A 15,433-nucleotide genomic window follows, 5' to 3' on the forward strand; every position below is an offset into this window, starting at 1 on the left:
CCCTACCATTAGGGACTTCTCTCTCTTCTTCCGGGGAGGGCCTGATGGGACCCCACCTGGAGACCCATGTTCCCTGCTGGGGAGGGAGAGGGCTTTCTGAGTACACAAGAGATATGTCATTGATGGTGGCCTCATCTGGCAGCCACAGACCAAGTGGACGCCACCTGACCTGAATTTGAATGAGATGACGGCTCTCTGACTCCCCTCCACTGAGCAGAGCTCCACTCACAGAAGCTGGACACGCTGGGTGTGTGGGCTGGGCTGACACAGGGATGGAGCAGAGGTCGCTGCTGGAGGACCTCTGTGGTTTGGGTGCTGTGGCCTGCCCTGAAGCCTCAAACCTGGTGCTCTGACCTCCTGGCACCTTCCGTGAACCCCCTTGTGAGGTTCCTTCTGCTCACACAAGCTCAAGTGGGTCCTGCTGTTGCAACTGAAAACTTCCCCTGGAGAGAGCATGTTCATGGTGGTCCCTATGACTGGCTGAGCCTCCCTAGATCTTTCCTGACAGAGAGGAAGGGGCTCTGTGCTTTCAGGGAAAAAGAGCAGGTCCGAATGTGCAGGCCCCGCCCTCCAGTGGCCCCCATGGCAGGGCAGGCTGCTCAGCTCAGCTGAGTTTTGGAGCGAGGTGGAGCTGGTGTGGGGATAATGGAGAGGAGGTAAGGGGGGAGACATAGGGGAGGGCAGAGGCAGGATGGATGGGACCTTCTACCTGGGTGTGTCACTCCCAGGGCTCACCAGGGGCAGGAGCAGTAGGGAGTGAGTACTGTTGGTGCAGGGTTTCCTTATGGGGTGATGAGACATCCTGAAACTAAATGGGGATGATGCTTACACAGCATCGTGAATATCTTTCATGCTCAAACAAAACAATAGAGAGTAAGCATGTCAAACTCACAGCCCACAGGCCACATGCCTCATTTATTTGGACTGTGTTAGCCTTAAGTTCGACATGCTTGTCATAGAGGGAATGCAGAGAAGTAACAATTACAGTCCTTTTATCAAGAAACTTACATTTGACTTGAGATATACACAAACAAAAGTGTCCTTAAGAACATATAGCCCTGGCTGGTTTGGCTCAGTGGATAGAGCATCAGCCTGTGGACTGAAGGGTCCCGGGTTCACTTCCACTCTGGGGCATGTGCCTGGGTTGTAGGTTCCATCCCCGGTGTGGGGTGTGCAGGAGGCAGCAGCCGATCAGTGATTCTCTTTCATCATTGATGTTTCTCTCTCTCTCCCCCTCCCTTCTTCTCTGAAATGAATAAAAAATATATGTATTTTTTAAAAATAATGTATAGCAGCATGCACATACTTACCCCCCAAAAAGTACTGAATGTAATTATCATTATTATGTCGGGAAAAAAAGTTTAATATAATAGGGCCAAGAAGGCTGTTAGAATACAGAAAGAGCTCAATCAGTTGAATTTCAAAGTGCAAAAGGAGTGAAGTGCATCCAAGTTGTGGTAAAAGTAAGTATAGGTGGGAATGATCACACTCTTTTAGAGGGATTTTGGCTAAAAAGATGGGACTACGGCATTGGGTTTTCGATTGTGGCAATCTCAGTTGCCACCCAGAAATTGACGTTACATTCTAGACCAGTGCTGCCAAGAGAGCTTTCTGTGATGAGGGCAGCGCTTTATCTGTGCTGTCCCGTATTGTAGGCACATTAGGCTCCAGAGCACTTGAAATATGGCTCGTGCAACTTAGAAACCTAATTTTAATTTAATTTAATTTTAATTAATTAAAATTTAAGTGGCACACGAGGCTAGTGATGTCAAATCGCTGTCAGTTTTGAATAGGGAATGACATGATAAAAACTGTATTTCAGTATGTTTTTTCTTTTCTGTGAAACTACTGGGGCTCAGAGTCTCTGCTCCGTTATACCAAGGTTACCTGGTTTGGTACATGGGAATGGCTAACTATCCTGCTCCTTCCATAACTAGCTTTTGCTGAAAACAAGCCCACCAAAACTGTATTTGTTAGTACGGCATTCCCTGATTCCTTTAAGTGCTTATCGGTGAAAGAATGAGAAGACAAGAGGATTGTCTGGATGAGGGTCAGGGAGGTGCAGCATGGTGGAGAGAGGAGAGACTCCTGAAGAAATGGAAAGGGGGATTACCACCAATTACAGTGCCAAAGGAAATGAAAACTTCCTGTGTCTCAGAGGTCAGAGCAAAGAAACCCTGGGAGAGCTTTTCTGGCCCTGAAAAGGGACTGCGGGGCTGACAAGCCAAAAGGCCTAGATGCGATTTCCTAACATGTGGAAAAACTGCACTGAGCGCCCACAAAGTAATTAATCCTCGATGCTGCAAATAGGTGTGCCAGGGGGACTTGTCTTTGTTTTATTCTAGATTCTGAATCTGAGTTCCTGGCCCACAAAAGTACCTCTCTCGTCCATCAGTCACAGAGAGCACACTTCTAAAACGTTTCACTCCTTTCTGTCTAGATAGCTGTGACGGTTACACACATCTTTGTGTCTTTAAAAAAACACCAACAATCCACCTGACCTTTATTTCAAATGACGTTTTCATGACAATCCACATGGTCTCTTAACTTCTCTACCGCCATTAAGAAAAGAAAGTTGTACCTATAAGGACTTTGTGGTGTAAAATGTAGACCCCAGAGAATGGGGTAGACAGGCCCTTATTGAAAGCTGCTCCTTTTCGTTGCCTCCGAGATTGGATTTAACATCATTAAATCGCAAAAGGCAGGACAGAAAGGTGATGTTTTGACAAAATGAGCGTGGTTGTTTGGAAGCCAGCTCCTGAAGCACTAGCTCCGAATTGGGGGCCTTGTGGATTTCTCCATAATGCAGATAAAAACTTCATGATGCATTTAAATCTTTTTCCTCAAACATTTCTCTGATTTGTTGCTGAGACCTCACTGAATTTAGTAATCCAGACAGATTATCACAGGGGTTCTATTTTAGGGTCCTTCTGTTACTGTGACCACTGCAGCAGATGGGGTTACAGCTAGTATATCGTACCCATGTCAAATGCATTGATTCTTCAGGAGAAACCTGCGCTCCTCTCCCATAATGACAATGTCAGATTCATCACTGGGCATTTCTCTCTGAATTTGTTTTGTCACTCCATGGTGGCCAATCTATTATTAACTCATGTGATGGTGTGCTGTCCTTTAGTTTTGTTCTGTGCCTTTCAGCACAAGCTCACTGTCGTGTGTATGTGTGTGTGTTGGGGGGAAGGGTGAGTGATGGAAAATGCATGCTGAGGGTCACAGAGGACATACATAATTTCTCTGTTTCCAAAGGCAGAAAAATATGTAGCCAGACATTACTTTCTCCTACAAATGACAATATCTCCATCTATTGGTGAAAATGGGCTCAATCGTCATATTCTCTTCTACTTCCCTGCCATTTACAAATTTTTCTCAGAATGTAATTCGTATTTTACCTTTAGAAATTAAATTTTTTCCCAAGGAGAATAAATGTTTGCTAAGCCAAATTGGAGCCCTCCCTTCAGTCTTTGCATGGAAAAAAAATAACTCCATTTACCTCAGAGACCGTTTGGCCTCCAGAAATGACTGTTTCTCAGTATCCAGGTCCAGAGTTTGTCAATAATCTCTTCCACGATTTTTGTAAGACACTGGAAGGGAGGCCGTTATAAAGTGTAATAACATAACAAGTTGAATTAATTTCATATGGATCAAATAGTTCTTGGAATATAAAGCCAATAAATTCAGGCTGTCATTTACAAATGTACTTAATTATGTTATTGTTATTTGTTAATGAAAACTTAGGACTGTTTGTAACTAATCTTCCAATTCATATCAAATTATACAGACTGTAGTAAAAAAAAATTACTTACGTAAGTATAAACACAGTTACCAGACACTGAGCCTAGATGGCCCAGGCAAAACTGCCACAGAGCTTGCAACAGACTCCCACCAGGTGGCAGCACTCACCTGAGCTGAAGTACCCAAACCTCCACTTGGTTGGTGTGCCACAGGAATTTGGTCTTTCCAGGAGGACCGTGTCCAGTAACCCAATGCCAAAGAGTCAGATCTTTCAAGTCAGAATGCAAATTGATTCATGTAAAACTGTGGATATTTTTTTCCTGGGGCTGTAATATCAAAATTCACAGAGAGAGACAGGGAAGGAAGTAAATACCGATATGTGGGCATACTCACGCATTTGTTTCCTAGCTCTGTGTTGAACAGTCTTAAAAGAAATCACACTCCAGTATATATGACTAGAGCTTGGTTCCTAAAAATCAGTCTCCCATAAAAGGAGCCAGGACTCTGGAGAAATGACTGATGCCAAATAATGACACAAAAGAGGAAAGGAATCTTGTGGACACACCCTCTCCAGCTCATTAGGGTGCAAATGAGTGAGGAGTCAGCCACAGAGGAGATGGCCAAGAGATTGCAGAGCTGCTGTCCATTGGACCCCTGGGCCAAGCCGAGAGCCATTCACCTCTAGAGTTGTTATGAGCAGGAAATACATGCTTGCTTGTTTAAGCCAGAATTCATCAGGTTTTCTTTTATCTGGAGCCAGAAACAACTAACATTTAAATGATCTAACATTTAAATGCACAAATGCAGTTACTAGAAAAACTCAAAATAATGATATAATTAACACACATTTGTGGGATTATGTGGGGCTGTGGAGATTGATTAAAAGGTTATCTTCATCTTTTGAGAAGAGATATTAATAGATATTTTTAAGGTTAGTAAATTAAGAAACAAGTATATAGGTTTGTAATAAGAATTATCGAGGTAAGCCATCACAAGAAGTAAAAATATAAGATTTCAAATGGTTTATCCATAGAGAGTAGCGCTTTCTTAGACAATACAAGAATAAATTAGGGAAAATTGCACCATTTGAAATAAAAATAAGGCAATGATATATGTTGAGAATATGAGATGGAAGAAGATATATAGATTATATATATCATTTTCTTACTTTAATAACATGTTAATACTTATTTGTACAAATACAAAAACAAGTATTTACCATGATTTGAGGCATTTTCTAAGTCTATTTTTGGGTTTTTTTTTCTCAAGAATTGACCAAAAAAGCCAAAATATTTTTCTTTTTTCTCTGCACAGCTGGAAAAGAATAAAATGTTTCTAGGGTAAAGGAAATAATTTACTTAACCTTTGGGAATAGATTTTAAGGAGCCCTTGAAAGCAGTAGTTAATAATATCTGATTTCATATATAATAATATCTGTTAGTGGGTGCTTTTTTTTCTCCCTTACATTTCTATTGTCAATATTCTCTTTTCATATCTTCTCATTTTGTGTCAGGTATAGACTCTCGGTCAGATATTGCTGGTCTTAAACATTTAAAAATCTCCCTTACAGTGTGACATGGCTTTGGGCACTCTGCAGAACATTCAAGGGTCCGCTGGCACAGCAGCAAGCACGGGAAGCAAAGAGCATTTAAAAGCCACCATTTCTGCAAGGACAGCATGCTTTTCTGCCAGACTTCTGTTTCCCAGTTACTGAGTTCTAAAAGGAGTTATTCATGCTCAGTGATAGTGGATAACGGTAATCGCCAGCAGAGTGTTTCTGTTAGGTAACATTCCTGTTTGCTTCCCACCCCAGTGATTTCCCTGGAAGCAGTCAGTGCCCTCACTGTGTTACTATTTTGTTACCAGTGCAACCTCTGGTAAGAGGTGGCCACCCCTTATGCCATCTCTCACTGACCCATTCATTTATTCGACAGGACAAATCTTCACTTTCAGATTGCAGGTGCAGACATGGTGAGCTTCAGTTTCCCGGGGGACATCCGAGTGTTCAACAGGTCACTAGATGCCAGGCTAGAGCTCGGGGAAATCGACACGTACATGTTTAGAATTGAAGGCCACCAGAATATGGATGGAAGTTAAGCACATACATGTGAATTATCTTGACATGTGACCATTCGTGAGCCAAGTATGGCATATGCCACCTTGGATGATACCAATGCTATAGACCGAGAGCTTGTGTTCTCCCACAATTCACATGTGGAAACCTAAACCCAAAGTGATGTGATTAGGAGGCGGGGCCTCATGAGTGGGATTTAGTGATCTTATAAAAGAGGCCCCAAGAGACCTCTTTCCCCTTCTGCATGTGAGGTTACAGTGAAAAGTCAGCTGTCTGCCAACTAGGAAGAGCGCTCTAGACACACCACTCCAGACTTTCCAGCCTCCAGAACCATGAGAAATAAGTTTCCATTGTGTATAAGCCTCCTGGTCTACGGTGTTTTGATAGAGTAGCCCAAATGGACTATGACAGCCAATAGCACTTAAAGAGGAAGCAAAGGAAGAGAAAGCTGTGGGAAAGGAGAAATGGAGAGAGAACCAGGAGAACCAGAGGACTGTAGTCACGGGTGGAGGGAAAAACATAAAAGAATATATCAACCGGGGCCTGTGTTGCTCAGTGGTTAGAACAACAGGGGTTCAATTCCCAATTGAACATACCTGGGTTGCAGGTTCAATCTCTGGCCCCAATCAGGGGGCATGTGTGGTAGGCAACCAATCAATGTGTCCCTCTCACATCGATGTTTTTCTCTTTCTTTCTTTTTTCCCCCTCTTTGCCACCTTTCCACTCTCTATAGATCAATGGGTAAAATATCCTCAAGTGAGGATTAACTTAAAAAAAAAAAAAGAATCATGATGCAATGATCCCAGGAAAAGAATGACTACAAATGGTTATTATATAGCAGTGAGAAGTCACTGCTAATTGGTGACTTCTCAGTTATCTCAGCAGAGTAATGAGGAATAAATAAGACTGAAGAAACAGACCCAATAACTGAGGTGAGCTCTTTTAGGGAACTGAGTTAGGGAAAATGTAAAAATTAGCTTTCTAAAGCCTGACTTCCAATTAAAATAATCAACATGAAATTACATATGAAAGCATTACTGTTACACAAATAGTGTAGACATATAGCTTTCCCCATTGTTGATCATTTTTCTTTTATATTCTTTTAAAAATGTTTTCTCATACTTTTCCTATATAGGCTATGTCTTCTGGGCTACACTATAAACCCTAAGAAGAAATACAACATTTTTCCAGTTCTTGATATTTTTTTACACACTGCTTTGTACATAGTTAGGAGGAAATTTTTAAAGTTCATCACTAGATGGCGGTAAAGTTAAAAAATTGGATGAAGCCAAGGTAGAAAACTTCCACTATTAATAATTTTGAAATAAATTATGAATTTGCACATTTGGGAACAATGTAAAAGTTATACTGCAAAATGCTATGGCTAATACATATTTGAAAAAAGATGCTGACATACTGTACTTAAAAAGCAGATTCTCTTGGAGGAAAACAATGGAAATATTGGAGGAAGGTGGTGAAAAGCACAAATGAGTAATGACAACTATGTATGTCATTTGTATGACAACTATGACCTCCACCTACAAGCTTTTTATACAATATGACTATCATGCCTAAAACATAAAGTTCAGTTCTGTGCCTTCTGTCAAAGAAAATATATATATATATATACTTCCTCAACAAGTTGAGAAATTCTTTACGTGTAGTATTTCAGCATTTTTCATTCTAGCATTTTCTTCACATCTCTGGAAATACAAAAGATATAGCAACTAGAGGCCCGGTTCACAAAATTCATGCTTGGGTAGGGTGCCTAGGCCTGGCTGGTGATGAGGGCCGATCTGTGGGGCGACCAGCAGAGTGATCAGGGGGCCCCACTGGCACCTGCCTAGGCTGGCAGGCTGGGGGCAGCTCCTGCATTGAGCAACTGCCCCCTGGTGGTGAGTGCGTGCCATAGCGACCAGTCGTTCTGCTGTTTGGTCAATTTGCATATTAGTCTTTTATTATTTGTTAGAATGTTGAATAATAATTTTCACTATATTTATGCATTTTTAAAATATTTAAATAAGTTCACAGTTTCCTTTATTTGTGATCATTTTCTTTTATGAAAGTTATAATATTCTTTGCTGTCCTTAAATTATGCATATTTATCATTTTATTCTTTGTACAATGTAAATACTTAGGATAAAACATTTTTGTTATGAAACCTTTGCACTCTAAGCAGCATTATTGGTGCCCCATGAACAAAGGATCAAGGAGGCCCGTAGCCCCTATGTGGATATATTCACCTCCAAGAAAGTACCACAAAAGTAGTGAATAGCCCCGTGGTTCAGAGTGCCTCCTCTCAGCTCTGTATTAATGCCATTTTTCTCTGGACAGCCCCTATGATGCTTCACCCATTACTTAATTGAAATTGGTAGTTTATGCGGGTGATGGTAGCAGATGCCAGGGGTATATAATGAACCGGTGTTTGGTTTGGTTTTTATTTTACTCCGTTTGTTCTCTTTTGATTTTGTTTTGTCCTTTAAGATGGAAAGTTCTTGAGTCTTCAAAATAAAGATAGGAAAGAACTAGCAAAGGAAAAGATTTAAAATAGAAATTAGCAATAATGAGTCCCATGAGGTACAAATGCCTCACTGTTAGATGCATTTGTATATCTTCTCATGGAATCCATCATAACTCTGAGAAATGAGGAGAAATAAAGAACTGCATCCACTTTGTAAAATATACATTATTTAATAAATGATTTTTCTGCACTGTTCCTTTAAATCAGTCAAATTTGTCTTTTTATAAGTAGGTTTTTTTGTTAGATTATTTTTGTTTTAGAAAAATCCATAAAATTTACCCAAAACATAAATCAATATTTACTTGTAATTTAAAGGAACAACCTTTGAAAAATGATCATACATGACTAGATCATAAATCTCACATGAGTCTTAGCTTAAATCTAGAGCAAATTTAAACCGCCTCATTTTTTCTTTTGTTAATAGAGTCGTTCTTCCAAGTTCCCAAGCACTGGCAGAAAAATTAACTCTGAATGCTATCTCATTTAAAATTAAATGACAGTTCCTCTGTAGACTAAATAGCCAGACACTCACACCCCACATTAGTCTCCACTGTCAGGTTCCCCCAGGTAGAAGAGAGACGTTAACCAGCAAACAACAGGGCCAGGGGATACTGAGCCAGAAAACCACACATATTGTTGTGAAAATATTTTCATTGATTTTAGAGAGGAAGGGAGCGGGGAGAGAAAGAGAGAGAAACATCAATGATGAGAGAGAATCATTGATTGGCTGCGTCCTGCACACCCCCTACTGGGGATTGAGCCCGCAACCCAGGCACCTGCCCTTGACCGGAATCAAACCCAGGACCCTTCAATCCACAGACCAACGCTCTATCCACTGAGCCAAACCAGCTAAGGTGACACTCCAAAAATTTTTAGACTGTGGCCAGAAAAGGAAGTAAAAGAGAAACTGATATAACTAAGCTTTTTGTTCCTAGACATACGATATAGAGGAGTATCTAAAAGTAGATTTTTAAATCAGACTAAAATTCACACCAGATGGCACTAGAAGTTTATTTTTCCTCTCCTTAAACTGAATATGAGGGCTTGTGAAGAAGAATGGATTATTTTTAGACGACCGAAAGGAGTTACATTCAGGGTCCGCTTCATGGTACGCAGCCTGTGTAGTATTGCCCCTCGTTCAGAAAAGCCTCATGTTCAGTTAGAATTCAGTGGTTCTCAACCTTCTGGCCCTTTAAATACAGTTCCTCATGTTGTGACCCAACCATAACATTATTTTCGTTGCTACTTCATAACTGTAATGTTGCTACTGTTATGAATCATAATGTAAATATCTGATATGCAGGATGGTCTTAGGCGACCCCTGTGAAAGGGTCATTCGACCGCCAAAGGGGTCACAACCCACAGGTTGAGAACCGCTGGGTTAGATGGTCTGCTCTTACTGTCTTGAAATTCTCAATAGCTTTCATTCAAGGAGCCCACATTTTGGTTTTGCCCTGCAGCCAGGCTTGGCTATAGGTTCTCTGCATCTTCAAGTTGTCACGTGGCTTTATTTTCTTAATCCCACTAGAGACAAACCAATAAGTTTTTTTGCTTTTTTTCTTTCTTCTCCATTTGAAAATTAACATAGAAGTTGTTTTTTTCACCCTAACCGGTTTGGCACAGTGGATAGAGCATCGGCCTGTGGACTGAAGGGTCCCAGGTTCGATTCTGGTCAAGGGCATGTACCTTGGTTGCGGGCATATCCCCAGGAGGGAGTGTGCAGGAGGCAGCTGATCGATGTTTCTCTCTCCTTGATGTTTCTAACTCTATTCCTCTCCCTTCCTCTCTGTAAAAAATCAATAAGATATATTTTTCAGAAAAAGTTGTTTTTTGCTATATGACTATGTAAAGAAGTTCTGTGTGTGTTTTTCTGACCCCTCCCTCCCCATGCTAATACATTTAGTAAGACTAAACTAGAAATATGAACATAGAAAATTTAAAAATAAAATACACAGACACTAGATCAATCAGGATAAAATATTTAAAGTATAAAAGACGAGGCATTTGAAATCAATTGTTGGCTTGCATTCTGACAACACAAACATTCCAGCGGCCACAATCTTCATGGAAACAGAATGACAATAATTGTTTCCAGTTAGAAGCAAGAAAATAGACATTTATTTCCATTAGACTGGCCAAGACAAAGCAGTATTCTTTCCGCATGGGTTGTTGGTAGATGACTCAGCTTGGGACTACGCCTGAATTTCTATGCACTCCTGTGGTGGGGCCTGACAAGAGAAAAATTCTGAGCTGTCCTAAGTTAACTTACAGTGGGCAGGAGAGTGAGAGGAAGAGACTAGAGTCTTTAACCAATTAAGAGCTGTGAGGCAACGAAGGGTAAACTGCTCCTATTCCTGGATGTATGTGAGAGCTTTCCATCGCCTTCTGGGGTGACTACCCGACCCCACGGCATCCCTCCCGTGATGAACTGTCAGGATTGTTGCCTGTAACCACTCAGAAGTAGTAAATATTTCTCACTGACAAACTGTGCACCTATCATAGACCTACCTCAGATGCATTTTTTCCTGCCCCCACTTATCTGTAGCTCATGTAAATTCTTTCAGAAAAACACATCTTTCTTCCCCCAAACATAATGTGTAAAACCGCCATCAATGCCAGGACAGTGGGCGTGTTTCTCTCTCCCTCCTGGCCCTGTTGCTGTGGTTTAGATTTCATCCAGGTCTCAACAAACCCTTTGTTTTAGAAAAGCTTGCCATGAAAGTTTCTTTTGTTTACAGGCCTAAAATAAACACACACAGCCCAAACCGGTTTGGCTCAGTGGATAGAGCGTTGGCCCTTGGACTGAAGGGTCCAAGTTTGATTCCAGTCAAGGGCACGTGCCTACCCCCTTCCCACCCTGGTCGGGCCCATGCGAGTGTACTCGGTCCCATCCCCTTCCCACCCTGGTCGGGCCCATGCGAGTGTAACCAATGAATGTGTCTCTCTCACATGGATGTTTCTCGCTCTCCCCCTCTCCCACTCTCTCTGAAAATCAGTGGGAAAATATCCTTGGGTGAGGATTAACCAACATATAATAAATACACACACAGACACACAGAGTGAAATCCTTAATGAACAGTTATATTCAAGTCATTTTCATTTCCTTTCTTTTATCTCATACCTAATTTTTTGCTCCTTTCACAGGTGATTTCCCAACCTTTACATTGGATGCCTTTGTAGTTTCCTATCCCTTTATAGGAAAAAATAGTCAATATATAAGCTCTCATAAGGCTGACACTATTGAATTTAATAATCTACAGGGAGACAAGAATCTAAAGAACATAACCATTTATGACAGGCAAGAAATCTCATTCCATTTACCTTTGCCATAGCTAGAAGTGATCTGATATTTCTGATATTATGGGGCATTTCATAATGTATTATCATATCAGAGGAAGGTTTCTTTGGTAGAAAGGCATTGCAAACTCCTTAGAGTAGCAACAGCTACTATTAATTAATATTTATTGAGGGTGTTTTTTTTATATGTGCTAGATGCTTAGTAGTCATTTCGTTTTCATCACAACTGTGAGGGACAGGAAACGTCCCCCTTTTCTTTTTAGTTCTTCTGGCTGATCTGATCATCACATTGACACGAGACAGATTAACGGGACAAAATAACCGAATTTAATGAGGGTTCTGTGAGAATAGGGGACCCCAGGACAAATCCGGTACCTGCGGCTTCTACCTGGCGTTCAGCTTAGGAGGGAGGGGAGAGTGGTGGTCTAGACAACAAAGGGAAGGTCAGCCTCACAGGTGGATGGGAAGGAGCACACATTTGGTAAGCACATTCTTGCCGGGCCACCCAGAAACAACGGTCACAGCGCGGAGTGGGACTCGCTGGGTTCTGCCTCTGCCAGTTCATAGTAAGCCACAGTTCCCTCTGATGGCATTTCCCTCCCTGGAGCGGGTCTTCTCTCTAAACTCTTGTAGGCAGGCTGAGGGGAGGTCACAGGTTCTTCCTGGCTCTTTTATTTCATTTTCTGAAAAACAACCAGCTTGAACATAATATTCCCCAAAGACGTGTTTTGCGATGGCAGACCCTCCTTTCCCTCGCAGCCACCACTGTCTTCATTTTGCACTGAGCAGAGTGAGGAGGCAGGAGAAGGTGAGCCGCCGCGCCCCGTGGTCAGGGCGGCGGGCTGGGGTTGGAGGCAGGCGGCCTGACTCACCCCGAATGAGGGGAAGGTGCGCACCTGCTCCGAGTCATTCTTCCCGGCCATGGAGTCAGCAGCGGTCAGAGCGGCACGGAGGTGCACTGTGTTCGCATCACAGCCACAGGGAGGATTTGGAAGGTGGGTCGCCTTGGCTTCTGAGTCAACATCCCAAGGAAAGGACCGTTTCCGCGTGGCTGCATTTTGAGTTTCAGGACAGCGAGAGCCTTTTCTCTTCCTGCATTTCTGGCTCGCCCTGAAGTTGCGGCACAAACCCCAGTGCAAGAAAAACATTTTTTTCTCATTTCATTCCCTTTTTCAACGTCATTTCAGTTTGGAGCTAAGAATTAGCTTAATCATCACCAGGTCTATGTCATCTATAGCAAAAGATGTGGATAAAAAGTAAAAATTCATTCAATTATATTGGCTGATTGGCATATCGTTACCAAATATCTTAATATTTGGAAGCAATGTTGTTGTTTTTTTTATTTTCATTTTCTTTTAGGTGATTTCATGTTTAGCTTCCCCTTTAATTTCTTCTGTACCTAGTAAGTGTCAGTTACTTTACCTCCATTATTTCTAGAATTATAGTAACTCTGTGAGGCAGGTGGTGGTAGTAGTAGTAGTAGTAGTAGTAGTAGTAGTAGTAACAGTAGTAACAGTAGTAATATTACACTAATTAAAAACTATAGCTTAGAAAAGGTAATTATTATGGTCAGGGTCACTTAGTAAGCAGTGGAGGCTTGACTAAAACTTGGATCTCTCGGGCTCCAAGTCACAACCCTCCTTACTTCTCTGCTCCCATATTATAATGATAATAACTTGCATAGACAGTTCATGTAAGATATCGCAAATGATGTCACATGGCATGTAAAGGCATGCCATCGTCCTACATATGGCATATTAGCTATTACAAAAGTGGTGGTCACAGTATCTCCATTCTTCCCCAAATCATCTAAGACCATGCCACTTTCCTGTAAGAGGTGAAATGTAATTACCCTTCTCTGAAACCTGAGCAGTCTTGTGCCCTGCTTGTTACCAAAATAATGTGGCAGAAGTAATGATGAACCAATACTGATACATTATTACTAACTAAAATTTATAATTTATATAAGGGGCCACTCTTTGTAGAGTTCTGTAGGTTTGACCGATGCATAATGCATGTACCCACCACCACAATATTTACAAAATAATGTAACCACCCTAAACATGTCCAGTGCTTCACTTACTCATCCCTTCCACCTTCCCTCAAGCCGTGGCAACTGCTAATCTTTTTTGCTGTCTCCAGAGTTTTGCCTATTTCAGAATGTCATATAGTTGGAATCACACAGTATGTAGCCTTTTCGGATCGGCTCCTTTAGTTCAGCAGTATGCACTTAAGGTTCCTCCATGTCTTGATACATCATTTCTTTTTATCACTGAATAATACATATTATATTGTGTGTACGTACCACAGTTTATCTATTCACCTACTGAAGGCCATCCTGGTTGCTTCCAAAGTTTGGATATGAATGAAGTGGTATAATCATTTGTGTGCAAGGTTTTGTGTGGCTATAACTTTTCAGCTCGTTTGGGTAACTATCTAGTAGTGTGATTGCTGAATTGTACAATGACACTTTCACTTTGTAAGGAGCTGCCTGTCTTTCCAAATGGCTGTAACATTTTACATTCCTATGAGTGATAATTGTGAGTTCCTGTTGCGCCTACATGAGATGAATTTTAGCCATCCTAACAGATGGGTAGCAATATCTCGTTTTAATTTACAATTCCTTAATGACATATGATGTTGAGTATCCTGTCACATGCTTACTTACCACCTTAATATCTCTGGTGACGGGCCTGTTCAGATGTTTTGCTCTTTTTTTATTTGTTTGTTTGTTTGTTTGTTAATCCTCATTGGAGGATACATTTTTCCATTGATTTTTAGAGGGAGTAGAAGGGAGAGAGGAAATAGTTCAAAATGGATTACAAACTTAACTGTAAAATGGAACTATAACATTTTTAGGGGGGGAAAAAACAGAAGAAAATTTTCAGGACCTAAGGTTAGGTAAAGTGTCTGTAGATGTGACACCAAAAACACAATCAATGAAATAAAACAAATTGAAAAACTGGGCCTCATTAAAATTTAATGTACTGGCTCTGAGGAAGACTCTATTAAGAAGATAAAAAGGCAAGCTGTATACTGAAAGGAAAGTTTTGAAAACCACATATTTGACAAAGCACTGGTATCTAGACTACATAAAGAATTCTCAAAACTCAACAATAAAGAGACAGCAATGCCAAAATACAAAACAGCAACAATGCCAAATGCTGGTAAAGCTGTGGAGAAACTGGATCGCTGGTATGCTTATTGTGAAAAAGTAAAAGGACTCAGCTACTCTGGAAAACAGTTTGACATTGTCCTAGAAAACTAAACCTGCAACTGTCTTATTTTTTTAAGTGAGAAATTTTTATTGCTGTTGCCATTTTTTCTTTACACTGACTCACAAAATATAGCAGAATGTCCAATTATTACAATCACTGATGCAATGAATCCATTATTAGACAGACACACTCTCAATAATCTGTACCAAGATGATAAAATGTAAGGAGTCTTTTTTCTAACTCTGTATTTTCTTTAATTGAATATGTAATATCTATGTCATTAAATGATTATAATTTAGTATGCAGGCTCCTATCCCCTGATGTTAAATTAAACCACTACATTACACACAGAAGAAAATCGGAACAGAAGAACCAGTAACACACTAATTGTCCTGTAAAATCATTTTATTTTCTGTTACATAAACATCTTTCTCAGGTAATGTTAACAGAATAACCTGTTATGGGGTTTTACAGTTTGGAACAAATATATTTTTTTAAAAACTTATCTCTATTATACAGAGTTGTGATATAAAAATGATTTATAGGCTATAGTTTTCAGAAAGCAGTTAGCTA

The sequence above is a fragment of the Myotis davidii genome, unplaced genomic scaffold, assembly GCF_000327345.1.
Source record: "Myotis davidii unplaced genomic scaffold, ASM32734v1 scaffold228, whole genome shotgun sequence".
Lineage (NCBI taxonomy): Eukaryota > Metazoa > Chordata > Mammalia > Chiroptera > Vespertilionidae > Myotis > Myotis davidii.